General features: G+C 39.3%; 1 long non-coding RNA gene across 1 annotated transcript; it reads right to left on the bottom strand.

Moving 5' to 3' along the window:
- Window positions 1-6,676: 6,676 nt before the first annotated feature.
- LOC118429078 lies at window positions 6,677-16,216 on the bottom strand. The gene is made up of 2 exons (XR_004832705.1): window positions 15,877-16,216; window positions 6,677-7,213 (listed from the first exon to the last, which is right to left on the bottom strand). It is a non-coding gene; the product is annotated as an uncharacterized LOC118429078 (long non-coding RNA).
- Between the last annotated feature and the right edge of the window lie 3,297 nt (window positions 16,217-19,513).

The following is a 19,513-nucleotide window of genomic DNA, read 5'->3' as shown; positions in this document are numbered from 1 at the left end:
TTGGCATGCAATTCTCCCCACCAAGTTCATATTAAATATAGGTGCTCGTGTAATGTAATGCAATGTGTAAATTAAAGATGTACCCAAAAACTTGTCAAATTCATCAGTCGTAGTTTGATTAAGGTTGAAACTCTTGAAGTTTTTTTCTACAATCATCTGCACATTGGTTCTGTTTCTTAAGACAGCATTTTCGGGAAATCATTCTTCTCATAAAAACAATAAATAGATTTCAGATTCCCTTAATTTTTCGACACGAAAAGTCGACTCATAGCTCACGGTAACTTGGTATGCAATTATTTCCACCAAGTTCATATTAAAAATAGGTATTCATTTTCATGTGGACAATCAGTTCTAGTCCACATTTCAATGCGCCCTTTCAGTTGGACTCGTCGTCTGCATCATAGTCCACATCCGCCAGGTGTCTCTTCGCGCAGGGTGTGACCTCGCTCTCGTCTTCCTCCCTCCGACGCTTCTGCCTGTTCAGACAGCCGTCCGTGTAAATCAAGTCTACTGTCTCGTTCCCTCCTGTCGTCTCACACCGCTGTTCACCTCGGGTAGACCGCTTCACCACAGCTCTTCTCCGGCCGAAGCTCACAGCTGGCCGTTTGTTGGATGAATTCGAAGTGTCCGGAATAACCAGTAAGTGGTTTCTACTGGCAGGTCGGACAGCACAGACGGTCATTCTGGTCAATCCTCTGCACCTGGCCGAACCGCTGGACTCGGACGTCGTCACGTCGTCTCCGGAGTCGTCGGAGCTGTTCTGTAGCGCCGGAGAAGCGGATAGACCCATCAGGAGCTCTCTCGCTACAGACGACCTTTCTCCTCCGGAGAACCCAGGTGTCTGGGTAGTGCTGAGTGGAAGCGGGGTGAAGTTGACGTTACCCGCCGGCTTGCTGGGACGGATGGACATCCGGGCGGTCTTCCTACTCTCGTAATGCTGCCAGGCCAGCCCCCTAGCGACCCGATCGTTCAGTTTCAGCACGTATCTCAGCGTGTACGGCTCCATCCTCTCTGACTCTGTCACCTGTCTGACGTTCGATTGACGTGAATCACGGCGAAATGCGACAGCAACTCAGTGGTTGAGATCAGCCGTCAACTCTGAGAGGATCTGTAATAGAAAGACATTACTGTCCACCTGATATCATGTTACGTTGTTCACAACTTCAAACTGCCAACAGAAAGTTGTTTAACGTGAGATATTTGAGAAGATTCAAGAGGAAAAGTTGAAACTAACCTCTTTTTTCAAGATGGCCGACTTCAGTGTAGAAAAAGAACTAAGAGAACGCCGAATGTTCTATTTACCGTCACTTTATTACGCCATTCCATAGCAACAGTTACTACATGAGGAGCAGTGTTGTAGAACTGTTCTTGAAAACAGACAAAATTACACACCGCTGGTACGCCAAACCAAGAATTGTGCTGAGAAATAGAGTACAATGTATATGCTAATCTACGGAAGGAAACCTTTTGTTGCATGTATTTGTATGACTTTCAGTACCAAAGACAGAACTTAGCTATTATTGATGAACGGTGGTCAATTAGCTTTTGATATGTGAGTCCATCTGCGGATGTTGTCTCTTACGTATACGCGGAGCCTGCCCATTTGTTGTGTTGTGCTTTCTTCTTTGGATAGTGTTCAGCACCAAGGACAGTGACTGTGAATCAATGGTGTTACGTTCAGCATCAGAAACTGTGCGGGATGTTGCTAGTCCGTTTAGTAATACGAAGCTATTGTGACTTAAGACGTTCTTTCCTATACACTTATTCTGTAACCTGTAAATAACTCTCCTTTTGTTTGACCGTGTAATTATTGTAACCTGTTTCATTTTCTTCCCACAGAACACAATGAGGGAGATTCAAGCCCGTTCTATATGCATGTACATGTAGTAACTACCATGGAATGGTATGATAACGTGACTGTAAATAGAAAGTTCGGCAATGCCATAAAATGCATCGTTACATAATACTATCGAATCAACGGACCGTAGAAAATATTTCTTCCGGAATGTGGGGCGGCGCTTGTTTCAACGACTTTTGTCACTTAATTATTACAAAGATACTAACGTTACTTCATCGCACGAGCAGTGCTAGTGGTCTGTAGATTTGGCTGTTCAAGAACAGTTCTACAACACTGCTCCTCATGTAGTAACTGTTGCCATGGAATGGCGTAATAAAGTGACGGTAAATAGAACGTTCGGCGTTCTCCGTGGTTCTTTTTCTACAATGAAGTCGGCCATCTTGAAAAAAAGAGGTTTGTTTTAACTTTTCCTCTTGAATCTTCTCAAATATCTCACGTTGAACAACTTTCTGTTGGCAGTTTGAAGTTGTGAACAACATAACATGATATCAGGTGGACAGTAATGTCTTTCTATTACAGATCCTCTCAGAGTTGACGGCTGATCTCAACCACTGAGTTGTTGTCGCGTTTCGCCGTGATTCACGTCAATCTAACGTCAGACAGGTGACAGAGGATGGAGCCGTACATGCTGAGATACGTGCTGAAACTTAACGATCGGGTCGCGAGGGGGCTGGCCTGGCAGCATTACGAGGGAAGGAAGACCGCCCGGATGTCCATCCGTCCCAGCAAGCCGGCGGGTCACGTCAACTTCACCCCGCTTCCACCCAGCACTACGCAGACACCTGGGTTCTCCGGAGGAGAAAGGTCGTCTGTAGCGAGAGAGCTCCTGCTGGGTCTGTCCGCTTCTCCGGCGCTACAGAGCAACTCCGACGACTCCGGAGACGATGTGACGACATCAGAGTCCAGCGGTTCGGCCAGGTGCAGAGGATTGACCAGAATGACCGTGTGTGCTGTCCAACCTGCCGGTAGAAACCACTTTCTGCCCTTTGCGGACACTTTGTCCCAAAAACGGCCAGCTGTGAGCTTCGGCCGGAGAAGATCTGTGGTGAAGCGGTCTACCCGAGGTGACCAGCAGTGTGAGACGACGAGACCGTGGACTTGATTTACATGGACGGCTGTCTGAACAGGCAGAAGCGTCGGAGGGAGGAAGACGAGGTCTCACCCTGCGCGAAGAGACACCTGGCGGATGTGGACTATGATGCATCAGACGTGTACTATGATGTAGGTATGTAAGCGTGCTGACTGACACGCTATAACGTAGCTATGACGTGCACAGCGGACACGCAGTGACGGCAGTCATGAGGTGCTGTATAGGGCACCAAGAACGGCTGTCTTTTATTGCATCCAGAAAATGTAAAGTGTAGAGAACTGACTTGAAAATACCTTATAATCGCCTTTTATTTATTTTTTTATATGAAGAATGACAAAGCCTGGGAAAAATTGATCGAGTTTGCGAAGTTCGTGGGTCGGGTGGGCGCCGCGGATTGGAGGGAGTTTGACGAATCCATTCTGCAAATAAAAAAAGTAACGAACACCAGAATTTATAACTTTTACCTTTTCCATAATTTTTAGATGTTATACCAAGCGTATTGCACCGATTAGTTGCTGATAGACCTGTGTAAAATCGTACCTATCCGCCGCGCAGTGCACGGCACGGAAGAACCGCGCGCCATGACTGATACGAACTGGTTTGAAGGAAAGCTAGCCACTTATTCTACACACACATCTAGCATGGGTTGGTGTGCGTTTCATTTGTCCGCATACGATTTCAGGTTGTTTTGTCGAGAACCAGAGGTTGCATAAAAGTATTTTGGTACTGAAAACTTTGTTTGTAAATCATAGATGTTTCATAATATAACGTCAACACACACAGTGACACACATTGAACTTGCCAGTCCGACCGTCAGCATGTGACAGCAGGCACGCCAGGACGCCGTTATGGCGTGTTGAGCCGCGCAAAAGGACGGACATACACACACCAACAGTTTGGAGCCTTAGCACGCAGAATTTGCACATCAATATGGCAATAGATTTTAGGTTTTCCTTTTTGAGATTATTCTCTGTTTTTTGTGTGTGCAGATCTCTTTTTCGGTATGCTAATTTCACTAAGCCGCCGACCCGGTTGTCTCCCGTTATTGCGTGTTGAGTCGCACGCCAAAACGGGTTACACCAAATGCAATTTTGTTATGTCAAGACGATGGTAAAATTTTTTTTTCACTCTGTACACTCTCTTGTTGAAATAATTGAGTCAATGTTTTCCTAGTCATACTCTTCAGTTTATAAAATAGCGTGTTGAGCAGCACGCTAAATTGCTAGAGTTCCCGACGGGCCGGGCTGTTTCGGAAACAAAATACAAAAAAAATACAAAAAAAACAATCAATAGATATGAACAATGTGTGCCCTTGAAGACTTGAATAATTTAGCACGTTTAGCGTCTTTTGTTGTCTTTAATGTCATACTTTTTGTACCGCAAAACTTCATAGCCGGGCCTCGGATTGGAAATGGGTCAGGTATTATCAGTATATAATATCACCGACCACGCACACAACATAATATTTGCGAGTATGACCCAGAGTTTACGCTTCGAGTCTTCCTTTCACAAGCCAGATGCATACAGACAAGTCATAAACTAAACATCTTCTATACTTGATTCTTTATTATAAGCTGGTTTACTTGATAACAAAACCTCGTGACTCAAATTTCAATATTTTTTTTTTTTCTTTAGCAGATATTTAACGCCGGAGGCCACGCTGCATGTCGGCCCGTCGGGTGCACCAGGAGCGCCCGCTTGCTTCCTGTAACGATAATCTCAAGAATGGCTGACTGTTCGTTCAAATCAATGTTATGAACCGATGTTACGAAACTAGGCTAGGAAACAACGTAAAAATTATTCTAATCTACTTGGTCTTTGTATAAATATCTTGCTTTCTGGTTTACATCTAAAGCTTACCACTTCCTTGCACCAACACACACACACACACAAAAACGTAGCTTGACTCTGGTCTAAAAAAGGACGGAGGGAGTCGTTTCGTTACATCGAGAGTTGAGAGTTTTCTTCAATTCTTGGGGGCTTGTTGGCCCTAGAGCCAAGAAGTTTGCTATTGTAGGCTCTGAAAACATTTTGTAGAAGTTTCCTTGACAAATCTTTTTCCCTATCATTATTCATGTCCTTTCCCGTCTTTCTGGACGCTTTCCCCACATGCGATTTTCGTTTTTGATGATTTTTCCTTCAGACGATGTACATGTACAATTTACTTTTCCAAGTGATTACACGTAATAATATCTGTGTTATGTATAAATTTGAGCAATGAGCATATATCAGGCGATGTGTACAATAATTCATAATTAAATGCTTTCAGTTTCGTTTATAAATAGCGCAGTATCACCTATACAAATGATACCGGCACATTTGTTGTTTGACTGACGACGCACGCACTTCCGTGGGCATCCTCACGTCTTGTCCGTCCCGCGCCAATACATTGACAATAAAACGAGATCCAATATCCCTTCAAAGTGTATATTTAGACTGAAACCTCTTCTTACCACTTTTCTTACAAAACACTGTCCATGTACCAGTTTAAAGGGAGAAAATATAATGTTTGTGGCATTTCCTACAAGGCGCACAAATATTTTCTTCTACCGACAACTGATGCTAGACCGTCATGCATTGCGTGATAGGCGGTAGTCAAAATTGATTGATTTTGTCGTCGGCGCGGTACATATGATACTAGATCAAAGCACCGACACCCAGTACAACTTGGATGTAGCGAACTTCTATATATTGGGGATTCCCACGATCTAAGGGACGTTCTAATAGTAATAGCAGGGGGAGAATCACATAAAGAAATATGAAATAAACTTTTTCAAAAGATAAGTAATTTGGCCAGCTTCCTTTGAATATGTAGCAACATTTCACAACCGTATGAAATATTTCAATTGGCATTTTGTTTACTTCAATGAACTTAATCAGAACAATCCCCTATAATAATAGACCTTTCCAATTTTTACCGGGTACGCTCAGTTCTATTTACGTTACGACATGTATTTCTAGATAAGTTGATATTCCTTAGTTTAGCCATCGCTAGTGTAGCTACATCGGTAGCTAGGAATTTGGGTTTCATCCGCTGGCTGGTAGTCAAGGGCGCAACTCTGCATGAAGACCTACCTGTTCCTGACGGCGCTCTTGGGTTGGAACTGGGTCGGAAAGTCGCCATCGGACGTTCCTGGTCATCGGGCAGTCGACCGAAAAACAATCAACGGACAGACATTTCCCGTTTCTGATCGCCAAAACCCGCTAAAAAAGTGCCGTATAAAGTCGATGTACTGTATAACCCGTTTCCTTGTGCAGGTGAACACACGGCAACGACAGTGTAACGAAACAAAAGTAAAAAAAAATCCAAGGATGTGAAATTTTCTTAATTGCGAAAATTGCGTGTAGTCTTTGTACAATTAAACATTATTTTAAGGTATAAGTAATTTTTTCCTCCGTGGCTCGAGTATCCCCATGAAATCGGACCGTCACAGCGTTTCACTGGGCACCCGTCCAACGCAGTCGTGGCGTTCAGGGGGACGCATTATGACGATGAAACACAGCGCTGATTAAAGATTCGGCTTTTCCAACATAACTTCCCAAATTCATAACATAAATTGTCGGTGAGATATGGAGACTACACACTTTACACTTTATTTTGTTCATACTTCATACACTTGCGCATCCAGGCAATTTACGCCGTATCACGGCAATCTGTAACACAATAAGTGGCTAGCTTCTGTCCAAAGCAGCTGATTTTCAAACCAAAATGGCGGGCCTTCCGTGAATGTCGACAGCCAGAATTAGGCATAAGGATGCTTTACACAAAAAAATCATAGAAAATAAACAATTTGTCAAATGGGGATAATAACTGTATCATCGTACTCTTGATAAGTCAGAGAACATTGTGGACTTCATTCAAGATGTCAAAATGTATTCTAAGACGGCATCCGGCGCATCAAAGTTGACCATTTCGCTGAGGTGTCGGCCCCATTGTTTTTCAATGGGATGGCCCCACGCCGAGAAATTTGAAGTGGGCACCACATGGGGGTTTGTGGTATCTGTCTAAAGTAGTGTCTTCGGGGTTGCATCCTGAAATCTACTGTCCCAGTTCAGTTAGCCGTGTCTTGACGTTCACTGTTTGAGACTTATACTTGCAAGTGGATTTATGAGTTGGACCATTGATACAGTCAAGCATTGCGTCGATTCAGCCGTCGATTTGCTTGAAGCCAGCGATTTAGCCGGCGATTTGTCTTGCACAGAAGGTAGCATCTGATTCGGGCGTCGATTCGTACAAACTGCAACTGCTTCATTTCCATTGAAACCTATATATATAGATATAAAAAAATGCTACTTATTGTCTGTTACCACCCAATATAACGTTATGTATAACGTTATTTAAACATAAAAGTAGCTTTCCGGTCCCTGTCATATTAACGCTATGGCGTTTGATAGTTAGAAATATACAAGTTCATTTATGTAAATACTGCATTATGTACCTCAAAGACATTTGACGCCTTATAGCAAGGTAGCTTGATGATTTTTGAAGTCCAAATGACATTCTACAATCACTAAATTAGATAGTAAATAAGATTCAATAATCAGAATTAACGCACACGCAATCGTGATGTCATAACGTCTAAAATATGGACAATACTAATAACAGTTGCTTTCCATATCCCTGGTATTCTAGGTAAATACAACACTTTCAAAGCCTTGTAGAAACGTAACTAAGTAATCAATAGCAGTCAAATGGATTTCTACTCGCTCTCGACGGGTTTTACTATCAAAATCAAGTGATAAAAGTAACGCACATTTTTTAACCTTGATGCCATAACGTTTGAAATTTTTGGATAAGTCATTTATGTAAATAATACATTATATACATCCAAGACAAGAAACGCCATGTATCAAGGTCGCTTAAAATAATGATTGTAATCCAAACGACATTCAACAATCATTGAATCACTTGTTACATCAGATTAAAGCATCCAAATTACCGCACATCATGTCATCGTGACGTCATAACCAAATAGAACTTGTAAAGACGTAGTTTTCTAGTGCCCGAACAAAGGGTTTTATATGCATAAACTATAATTTGCAGCAAAATTAAACAACTTTGATTAATCACGCTTCGTTCATTCTTCACTATACTAACAGCGTCTGTAATCTAATAAAATAATATTCAACGCACATAATACAGTTATGACGTAATGATGTCTGCAAGTGCAGAATAGAACTTGTAAATACGTAGTTTTCTAGTGCCCGAACAAAGGGTTTTTATATGCATAAACTGTACTTGGCAGCAAAACTGAACAACTTTGATCAATCACGCTTCGTTCATTCTTCACTATACTAAACAGAGTCTGTAATTTAATAATAATATTCAACGCACATAATACAGTTGTGACGTAATGATGTCTGCAAGTGCTGAATAGAACTTGTAAAGACGTAGGTTTCTAGTGCCCGAACAAAGGATTTTTATATGCATAAACTACAATTTCAGCAAAACTGAACAACTTTGATCAATCACGCTTCGTTCATTCTTCACTCTACTAAACAGAGTCTGTAATTTAATAATAATATTCAACACACATAATACAGTTGTGACGTAATGATGTCTGCAAGTGCAGAATAGAAGTTGTAGAGACGTAGGTTTCTAGTGCCCGAACAAAGGGTTTTTATATGCATATACTACAATTTCAGCAAAACTGAACAACTTTGATCAATCACGCTTCCTTTGGTCTTTACTATACTAAACAGAGTCTGTAATGTAATAATAATATTCAACACCCATAATATCGTAATGATGTCTGCAAGTGCAGAATAGAACTTGACTGTAAAGACGTAGGTTTCTAGTGCCCGAACAAAGGATTCTTATATGCATAATATACAATTTCAAGAGAACTGAACAACTTTGATCAATTACGCTTCCTTTGGTCTTTACTATACTAAACAGAGTCTGTAATGTATAGTAATATTCAACGCACATAATATCGTTTTAACGTAATGATGTCTACAAGTGCAGAATAGAACTTTTAAAGACACAGGTTTCTAGTGCCCGAACAAAGGGTTTGAGGCTAAGGTACCAAAAATTTCAAACGTTATGGCATCAAGGTTAAAAAATGTGCGTTACTTTTATCACTTGATTTTGATAGTAAAACCCGTCGAGAGCGAGTAGAAATCCATTTGACTGCTATTGATTACTTAGTTACGTTTCTACAAGGCTTTGAAAGTGTTGTATTTACCTAGAATACCAGGGATATGGAAAGCAACTGTTATTAGTATTGTCCATATTTTAGACGTTATGACATCACGATTGCGTGTGCGTTAATTCTGATTATTGAATCTTATTTACTATCTAATTTAGTGATTGTAGAATGTCATTTGGACTTCAAAAATCATCAAGCTACCTTGCTATAAGGCGTCAAATGTCTTTGAGGTACATAATGCAGTATTTACATAAATGAACTTGTATATTTCTAACTATCAAACGCCATAGCGTTAATATGACAGGGACCGGAAAGCTACTTTTATGTTTAAATAACGTTATACATAACGTTATATTGGGTGGTAACAGACAATAAGTAGCATTTTTTTATATCTATATATATAGGTTTCAATGGAAATGAAGCAGTTGCAGTTTGTACGAATCGACGCCCGAATCAGATGCTACCTTCTGTGCAAGACAAATCGCCGGCTAAATCGCTGGCTTCAAGCAAATCGACGGCTGAATCGACGCAATGCTTGACTGTATCAATGGTCCAACTCATAAATCCACTTGCAAGTATAAGTCTCAAACAGTGAACGTCAAGACACGGCTAACTGAACTGGGACAGTAGATTTCAGGATGCAACCCCGAAGACACTACTTTAGCTGTATTTGACCGCCGACGCACGGTATTGGCGTCGGGCTAAAAAGTCAATGCTTTGGGTCGTAAACTACTCCTTAGCCGGGTTTGGCTATGCATAAACTGTACTTGCCAGCAAAACTGATTAACTTTGATCAATAACGATTCGATTATTCTTCACTAAACTGCAAAGCGTCTGTAATCTAATAATAATATTCAACGCACATAATATCGTTGTGACGTAATGATGTCTGCAAGTGCAGAATATAACTTGTAAATACGTAGTTTTCTAGTGCCCGAACAAAGGGTATTTATATGCATAAACTGTACTTGGCAGCAAAACTGAACAACTTCGATCAATAACGCTTCGTTCATTTTTCACTATACTAAACAACGTCTTTGATCTAATGATAATATTCAACGCACACAATATCGTTGTGACGTAATGATGTCTCCAAGTGCAGAATAAAACTTGTAAAGACATAGGTTTCTAGTGCCCGAACAAAGGGTTTGAACATGCATAAACTGTACTTGCCAGCAAAACTGAATAACTTTGATCAATAACGATTCGATTATTCTTCACTAAACTACAAAGCGTCTGTAATGTAATAATAATATTCAACGCACATAATATAGTTGTGATGTAATGATGTCTGCAAGTGCAGAAAAGAACTTGTAAAGACATAGGTTTCTAGTGCCCGAACAAAGGGTTTGAACATGCATAAACTGTACTTGCCAGCAAAACTGAATAACTTTGATCAATAACGATTCTATATTATTCTTCACTAAACTGTAAAGCGTCTGTAATCTAATAATAAAATTCAACGCACATAAAACAGTTGTGACGTAATGATGTCTGCAAGTGCTGAATAGAACTTGTAAAGACGTAGGTTTCTAGTGCCCGAACAAAGGATTTTTATATGCATAAACTACAATTTCAAGAAAACCGAACAACTTTGATCAATTACGCTTCCTTTGGTCTTTACTATACTAAACAGAGTCTGTAATGTATAATAATATTCAACGCACATAATATCGTTTTAACGTAATGATGTCTACAAGTGCAGAATAGAACTTTTAAAGACACAGGCTTCTAGTGCCCGAACAGAGAGTCTGAACATGCATAAACTGTACTTGCCAGCCAAACTGAACAACTTTAATCAATCACGCTTCGATTATTCTTCACTAAACGGTAAAGCGTCTGTAATGTAATAATAATATTCAACGCACGTAATATCGTTGTGACGTAATGATGTCTGCAAGTGCAGAATATAACTTGTAAATACGTAGTTTTCTAGTGCCCGAACAAAGGGTTTTTATATGCATAAACTGTACTTGGCAGCAAAACTGAACAACTTTGAACGATAACGCTTCTTTCATTCTTCACTATACTAAACAGCGTCTGTAATCTAATAATAATATTCAACGCACATAATATCGTTGTGACGTAATGATGTCTGCAAGTGCTGAATAGAAGTTGTAAAGACGTAGGTTTCTAGTGCCCGAACAAAGGATTTTTATATGCATAAACTACAATTTCAGCAAAATTGAACAACTTTGATCAATCACGCTTCGTTCATTGTTCACTCTACTAAACAGAGTCTGTAATTTAATAATAATATTCAACGCACATAATACAGTTGTGACGTAATGATGTCTGCAAGTGCTGAATAGAACTTGTAAAGACGTAGGTTTCTAGTGCTCGAACAAATTGTTTTTATATGCATAAACTATATTTTGCAGCAAAACTAGACAACTTTGAACAATCACACTTCGTTCATTCTTCACTATACTAAACAGCGTCTGTAATGTAATAGTAATATTCAACGCACATAATATCGTTTTGTCGTAATGATGTCTGCAAGTGCAGAATAGAAGTTGTAGCTCTAGACGTAGGTTTCTAGTGCCCGAACAAAGGATTTTTATATGCATAAACTACAATTTCAGCAAAACTGAACAACTTTGATCAATCACGCTTCGTTCATTCTACTTTATACTTAACAGCTTCTGTCATGTTATAATAATATTCAACGTACATAATATCGTTGCGACGTAATGATGTCTGCAAGTGCAGAATAAAACTTGTAAAGACATAGGTTTCTAGTGCCCGAACAAAGGGTTTGAACATGCATAAACTGTACTTGCCAGCAAAACTGAATAACTTTGATCAATAACGATTCGATTATTCTTCACTAAACTACAAACTGTCTGTAATGTAATAATAATATTCAACGCACATAATATAGTTGTGATGTAATGATGTCTGCAAGTGCAGAAAAGAACTTGTAAAGACATAGGTTTCTAGTGCCCGAACAAAGGGTTTGAACATGCATAAACTGTACTTGCCAGCAAAACTGAATAACTTTGATCAATAACGATTCTATATTATTCTTCACTAAACTGTAAAGCGTCTGTAATCTAATAATAAAATTCAACGCACATAAAACAGTTGTGACGTAATGATGTCTGCAAGTGCTGAATAGAACTTGTAAAGACGTAGGTTTCTAGTGCCCGAACAAAGGATTTTTATATGCATAAACTACAATTTCAAGAAAACCGAACAACTTTGATCAATTACGCTTCCTTTGGTCTTTACTATACTAAACAGAGTCTGTAATGTATAATAATATTCAACGCACATAATATCGTTTTAACGTAATGATGTCTACAAGTGCAGAATAGAACTTTTAAAGACACAGGCTTCTAGTGCCCGAACAGAGAGTCTGAACATGCATAAACTGTACTTGCCAGCCAAACTGAACAACTTTAATCAATCACGCTTCGATTATTCTTCAAACTACAAAGCGTCGACTGTAATGTAATAATAATATTCAACGCACATAATATAGTTGTGATGTAATGATGTCTGCAAGTGCAGAAAAAAAATTGTAAAGACATAGGTTTCTAGTATAGTGAAGAATAAATGAAGCGTGATTGTCCAAAGTTGTAAAGATATGCTGCCAAGTACAGTTTATGCATATAAAAACACTTTGTTCGAGCACTAGGAACCTTTGTCTTTACAAGTTATTTTCTGCACTTGCAGACATCATTAAGTCACAACGATATTATGTGCGTTGAATATTGTTATTAGATTACATGCGCTGTTTGGTAAAGTGAAGAATGAATGAAGCGTGATTGTTCAAAGTTGTTCAGTTTGGCTGCAAAATGTAGTTTATGCATATAAAACCCCTTTGTTTGGGGTCTAGAAACCTACGTCTTGACAAGTTCCATTCTGCACTTGCAGACAACATTACGTCACAACGATATTATGTGCGTTGAATATTATTATTAGATTACAGACGCTATTTTGTATAGTGAAGAATGAATGAAGCGTGATTGTTCAAAGTTGTTTAGTATTGCTGCCAAGTACAGCTTATGCATATAAAAACCCTTTGTTCGGGCACTATAATCCTACGCCTTTACAATTTTTATTCTGCACTTGCAGACATCATTACGTCACAACGATATTATGTGCGTTGAATATTATTATTAGATTACAGACGCTGTTTAGTAAAGTGAAGAATGAATGAAGCGTGAATGACCAAGTTCAGTTTTGCAGCAAAATGTAGTTTAGGCATATAAAAACCCTTCGTTTGTGTCGGGCACTAGAAACCTACGTCTTTCCAAGTGCTATTCTGCACTTGCAGACATCATTACGTCACAACGATATCATGTGCGTTGAATATAATTATTAGATTACAGACGCTCTTTAGTATAGTGAAGAATAAATGAAGCGTGATTGTTCAAAGTTGTTTAGTTTTGCTGCCAAGTACAGTTTATGCATATAAAAACACTTTGTTCGAGCACTAGGGACCTTTGTCTTTACAAGTTATTTTCTGCACTTGCAGACATCATTACGTCACAACGATATTATGTGCGTTGAATATTGTTATTAGATTACATGCGCTGTTTGGTAAAGTGAAGAATGAATGAAGCGTGATTGTTCAAAGTTGTTCAGTTTGGCTGCAAAATGTAGTTTATGCATGTAAAACCCCTTTGTTTGGGCTCTAGAAACCTACGTCTTGACAAGTTCCCTTCTGCACTTGCAGACAACATTACGTCACAACGATATTATGTGCGTTGAATATTATTATTAGATTACAGACGCTGTTTAGTGTAGTGAAGCATGAATGAAGTGTGATTGTTCAAAGTTGTTTAGTTTTGCTGCCAAATACAGTTTATACATATAAAAACCCTTTGTTCGGGCACTAGGAGACTATGTCTTTACAAGTTCCATTCTGCACATGCAGACAACATTACGTCACAACGATATTATGTGCGTTAAATATTATTGTTAGATTACAGACGCTGTTTAGTATAGTGAAGAATAGATGAAGCGTGATTGTTTAAAGTTGTTTAGTTTTGCTGCCAAGTACAGTTTATGCATATAAAAACCCTTCGTTTGTGTCGGGCACTAGAAACCTACGTCTTTCCAAGTGCTATTCTGCACTTGCAGACATCATTACGTCACAACGATATAATGTGCGTTGAATATTATTATTAGATTACAGACGCTTTTTAGTATAGTGAAGAATGAATGAAGCGTGAATGACCAAGTTCAGTTTTGCAGCAAAATGTAGTTTATGCATATAAAAACCCTTTGTTCGGGCACTAGAAGACTATGTCTTTACAAGTTCTATTCTGCACTTGCAGACATCATTACGTCACAACGATATTATGTGCGTTGAATAGTTTACAGATGCTGTTTAGTATAGTGAATTCGAAGAATGAACGAAGCGTGATTGTTCAAAGTTTTTCAGTTTGGCGTCAAAATGTATTTTATGCATATAAAAACCCTTTGTTTGGGCACTAGAAACCTATGTCTTTACAAGTTCTATTCTGCACTTGCAGACATCATTACGTCACAACGATAGTATGTGCGTTGAATATTGTTATTAGATTACATACGCTGTTTGATAAAGTGAAGAATGAATGAAGCGTGATTGTTCAAAGTTTTTCAGTTTGGCTGCAAATTGTAGTTTATGCGTATAAAAACCCTTTGTTCGGGCACTAGAAACCTACGTCTTTTCAAGTTTTATTCTGCTCTCGCGGAAACATCGTACACATTAATTGGACACTTTCTTTAACATGTTTGTGTCGGTAGGTGAAGGTGATGTTGCGGGACGGCCGATATTTTTGTGGATATAGTGGGCATTCGCTAAAAAGACGTTTTGTGCTGAGCGTTCGCTAAAAACATCGAAAATTGTCAACTTTGAATTATGTCACTTAGGGCGGAGGCCTGGCGAACCTTCGTGTCGTATCAGCCATACGGTGATTTACATCATTCACCATGCCCCGGAGAGGAGATAGGCGCCGCCAGGGGACTAAAAGCCTGTTGAGTCAGCATAACATGTTGTGCTGCCCCTACGGCTGATTAATCAGCCTACGGCTGATTAAAAGGCTATGGGACGAACGAACGAACTTAGGGTCGATGGATTGACTTGAAACTCAGGATTAATGAACGGGAGCACAACGTGGACATATTCCAAGCAAAAAAAAATGAGATTCGTGCAGCGCGGACTTCTCAAGAGTGGGCGTTTGTGGCCATTCGCTAAAATGACCCTTCCATGTTTTTTTCTGTTGCGTAGAGAATTTGCCACTGACATATGGATGATCCTTTCAGCAATGCAAAGTTTTCTACTGTTGACAGGACGATCCTCTGAACAGTACAAAGTTTTCTACTGTTGACAGGACGATCCTCTGAACAGTACAAAGTTTTCTGCTGTTGACAAGATGATCCTGTCTACAGTGTAAAGTTTGCTACTGTTGACAGTCAATAGCCTCACAGGCTAATTTTTTTTTTATTTTCAAAAAATTAATGCGCGCGGTGATGTCATCCATAAAATTTACTTGCTTTGGTCTAAATGCATATTAATTGCTAGGATACAGGCAGTTTCAACATTTGCAGCCATCTTTATTCCTTTGAATTTGGGGAAATTAATCAAATTCATATTTTTTTCTAACTGGTATCTGAATTGCCTGCTATGCTCAGTCTAGCGGCGAATCGGCGACTCAACCGCCGGCTGTAATAGCGGTTTGTGACCCCAGGTTGCTCTTCTCGATACTTACACAGAAGCAAGATTCAAAGTCAAACGCGTCCTCCATGCGCATAAAAATGTATCACGACCCAAAAATTACCTTTAATGGGGATTGATGACACCTCAACCGTTGGTGGCGTAACGTTAGGCAAACCCGGAAGTAGACCGGATGTGGCGATATCGGTAGCATGGAAACCCCCATGCAGTGCGAAATCTACGCCAAAATTAGGCATAAGGAAGCATCTTGAAGGTCAACTTTGACGCGGCGAAAATCATATCTGGATACAATTTGACACTTCGATTGAAGTCCACGAGGTTCTCTGACTCGTTGAGAGTACGAGGATACATTTAGTAGCCCCATTTGACCAATTGTGTGTTTACTGATGACGTCTGAAAAAAAGCATCCTTATGCCTCATTCGGGCTGTTGACATGAATCCGACGCACCGGGCAGGTTATACAGCACTTATTAGCAAATTTAGACAAGAAAAGACACGGAACTTTACACTAGGACATTACAAAGAAAGTAAAGATTACGGCATGTAGGTGTTCTTTCCTTTATTTTGCCGAAGGAATCGCTGAAAATTCTGATCGATCTCCGCCGCCCATCCTGTGTGACGGTGACCGACGTTACTGGCAAACTTGTCAAAACATCGATGTTTTCCGAAACTCTGCCATTCATAGATATTAAAATATAGTAAAATATGACTGTAAAACTATTTTAGTGCAAAGTTACTGTCTGTTCCCGCCTTATCATGATAGGAATACAGTAAATGACAGCCGTTCTTGGTGCCCTATACAGCACCTCATGACTGCCGTCACTGCGTGTCCCCTGTGCACGTCATAGCTACGTTATAGCGTGTCAGTCAGCACGCTTACATACCTCGATGCAGACGATGAGTCCTACTGAAAGACATGATTGAGAATAAGGACTCGCTCAAAGAAAGCAGATTTGAATGTTGAGTTTGAATTGACTGATTACATTTGGCTTGATGAATTTTAGAACTTGCCAATCCTTACATGTAAAAATTTGGAAGTCTCTTACCAAACAGTCAAGAGGGCAATGTCAGTACATGTATGTATGGCTTGTTATTCAATAATCTATCCAGACATGAGCAGAACAATATTTATGATTGTGGATATTGACTTATTTAAACAAACATATATGGCAAAAAAAATGTAAACTTCTGCTCAGAGATGTTTTCTCTCGATTTTATACATCAGAACTTCATGAATCCCATAATGGATGGGGCTATCAGATTTTATATAAAAAAAAGGAAAAATAAAATAAATAACTATTTATGAATTGATTTTGAACAAACTGTCTACTTGGTGTCTTTATATTGAGTTCAATTTATAAAATATACCATATCGCATTTTTTTACACATCACTAGACTTGTAGAACTATAGGCAAAACCCACCATTTTTTCAATAATGCTAATTTGTTCAGATTATTTCAAACTGTAGAATTCATTGTCATCTAGTATGCAGAACTTGTAAAGATGTGAAATGACACCTTTTAATGTTTCCACGAATATGCACTGTTTGGAATGACTAACTCTTCCAAATACAGTCGTTAACATGCCAAGGAGTGTATCTCTTAAGCCTGTAGTGAGTCTACATGTTCTTTTGACAGTTAATATGGCTGATTTCAATCTTCAGAAGACATAACGTTAAGTGCAATGAAGCATTTTCAGTCACTTTCTGGACCAATGACTTGTATTGTTGCCATATTGGTGTCCTTCATTTGCATTTCATAGGAGCTACGATTCTCTGAAATACAAATAGCTGTATCCATCTCAATGTTGTTATCCCTATTACTGTTGTAAACATTTTGATGTGAAGTGTCAATGTTCTGAGTGCACATCATACGAGTTAAAATAATTCACACATTCAGACCCATTCTCAAGCACACAGACAGACTCAACAATGACTCAAAATGAGGAGACGTCCTAAGAGGTTGTTGGAATTGTCCACTGTGTATTTTGCAACAGAAAGGCAATGTGACTGGGTTGACAAGGGCTCTCTGGAAACCCGTTTGCCTCAGCTGCCTGAAAAAAGCTACTAACTTCAAGTATTGCATTTTCTTCTTAAGTTTTCTACTATATATGTATGTAGTCAAATGTAACATTTCTCTTAATGTTAGAATTGTAAGACTTTGCCAAAGTGAACGACGGAAGGCTTACAAGTTAGTTTCATCTGTTGATTTTAATCTTTAGTTCTTTTAAAGTCAATTAGAGCAGACTTTTCAATGATACACCGCAGCGGGAGAATTTGTTACATTTTTTTTTTTTCCCGCTCAAAGCTGAGACAAAGAGGTTTCAATGAAGATAGCCCGTGCCATGTCATAATGTTAAGCATCCTATCTATGACATCTAACCTTTCGTCTTATTTTACCTTTTGTAAAGCCGTGAAAGAATTTCTGCATACCCCACCTGGTGCACCAAAATATACCTACCAGCCGATTCACATGTACAAACACGGAACGTTACATCAACCAAAGGTACTGTCAATATACAAAACACTGAAGGTACTGAATGCATAAATTAGCAAAAAAAGAAGAAAAAAAACATCATCTTTCTTTCCAATTACTATAGTCCAATGTTTTAGTCTCACATGAGTCATATATAAATACAAGTACAATGTACAAAACATAAAAATATGGCATCCAACTTGTGGACTTGGTTATCTAGCTGGGAATCTGGTATTCCTGGATCTGTGAATGGAAAGTCTGTACAGACTACAGGGATACTGTACATTGTAGTCCTGTACAGGAGAAGACGAGCGGTCAGCACTTTGCATGGTTGGACATGTGACAGGACCTGGAGCCAAACCCACAACACAATTTCAACAAGGGCACGAACTTCATGTTGCAGCATGACATTGTCACATGGCGTCACTGGAAGGAGCGTACCAGCACCCATGCGATGCGACGGCGTAAGCATAAAGCAGACAAATTGTATACCAAAATAACCATAGAAATAACAGCCAACAATTTGTATCCGTATCTGTTATCTTGTTGTTTACAGTTGTGGCATTGCTACATATAACATATTTGTCTTAGTTATCTTAGCCCACTAGTGTTATGTTCAATGCTGTAAGCTGGCTTCTGACAATTGCTGATCATTAGGAAGGTATCTGACAATGGTACACTTCAGTTCAGCAATAAGGTGTCAGAAATACCATCATTTATGAAACCTGCTCCTACATCTACATGTACAGTCACTGGGCACTGAGCACATTCCCATAGAACCAATTTAAACAAACAACGGGAACAACAAAAAACAGTTGCATTCTGTTGCCATTAGTAATTGCCCTTGTAGACACTGGATTCACTATTCATATACAAAATGATATGACACTGGTCCACGTAATATTTCAAATAAACAATGAGTTTTGAATAACAGGGCTCAAAGCTCAGATCGTGCGGTGACACAATACAACTATATCCATCCCCTTTTCTCATAAAATTAGTTTCTTAATGTGCATTAATAGATAAGACTGCCTTTCCATTGTAGCCAAGTGTCAAATTTCACATTGCTATTGACTGCAGAATTCAGGCCAAGAATTTGTCAGGAACTCTTAATGTTAGCTGGTATTCTCTCTCCTTTCTAATGGAATGAACTGAAAGGTCTAAATGTAAGACTACGGAAAGACTCTCTATGTGTACTGTGCCACACCACACTGATGACTGTATCTGCATTTTACAAAACATACAGAGCCTTACACAATGGTAGG

The sequence above is a fragment of the Branchiostoma floridae genome, chromosome 1, assembly GCF_000003815.2.
Source record: "Branchiostoma floridae strain S238N-H82 chromosome 1, Bfl_VNyyK, whole genome shotgun sequence".
Taxonomy (NCBI): domain Eukaryota; kingdom Metazoa; phylum Chordata; class Leptocardii; order Amphioxiformes; family Branchiostomatidae; genus Branchiostoma; species Branchiostoma floridae.
This window is presented reverse-complemented; position numbering and strand designations above follow the sequence as displayed.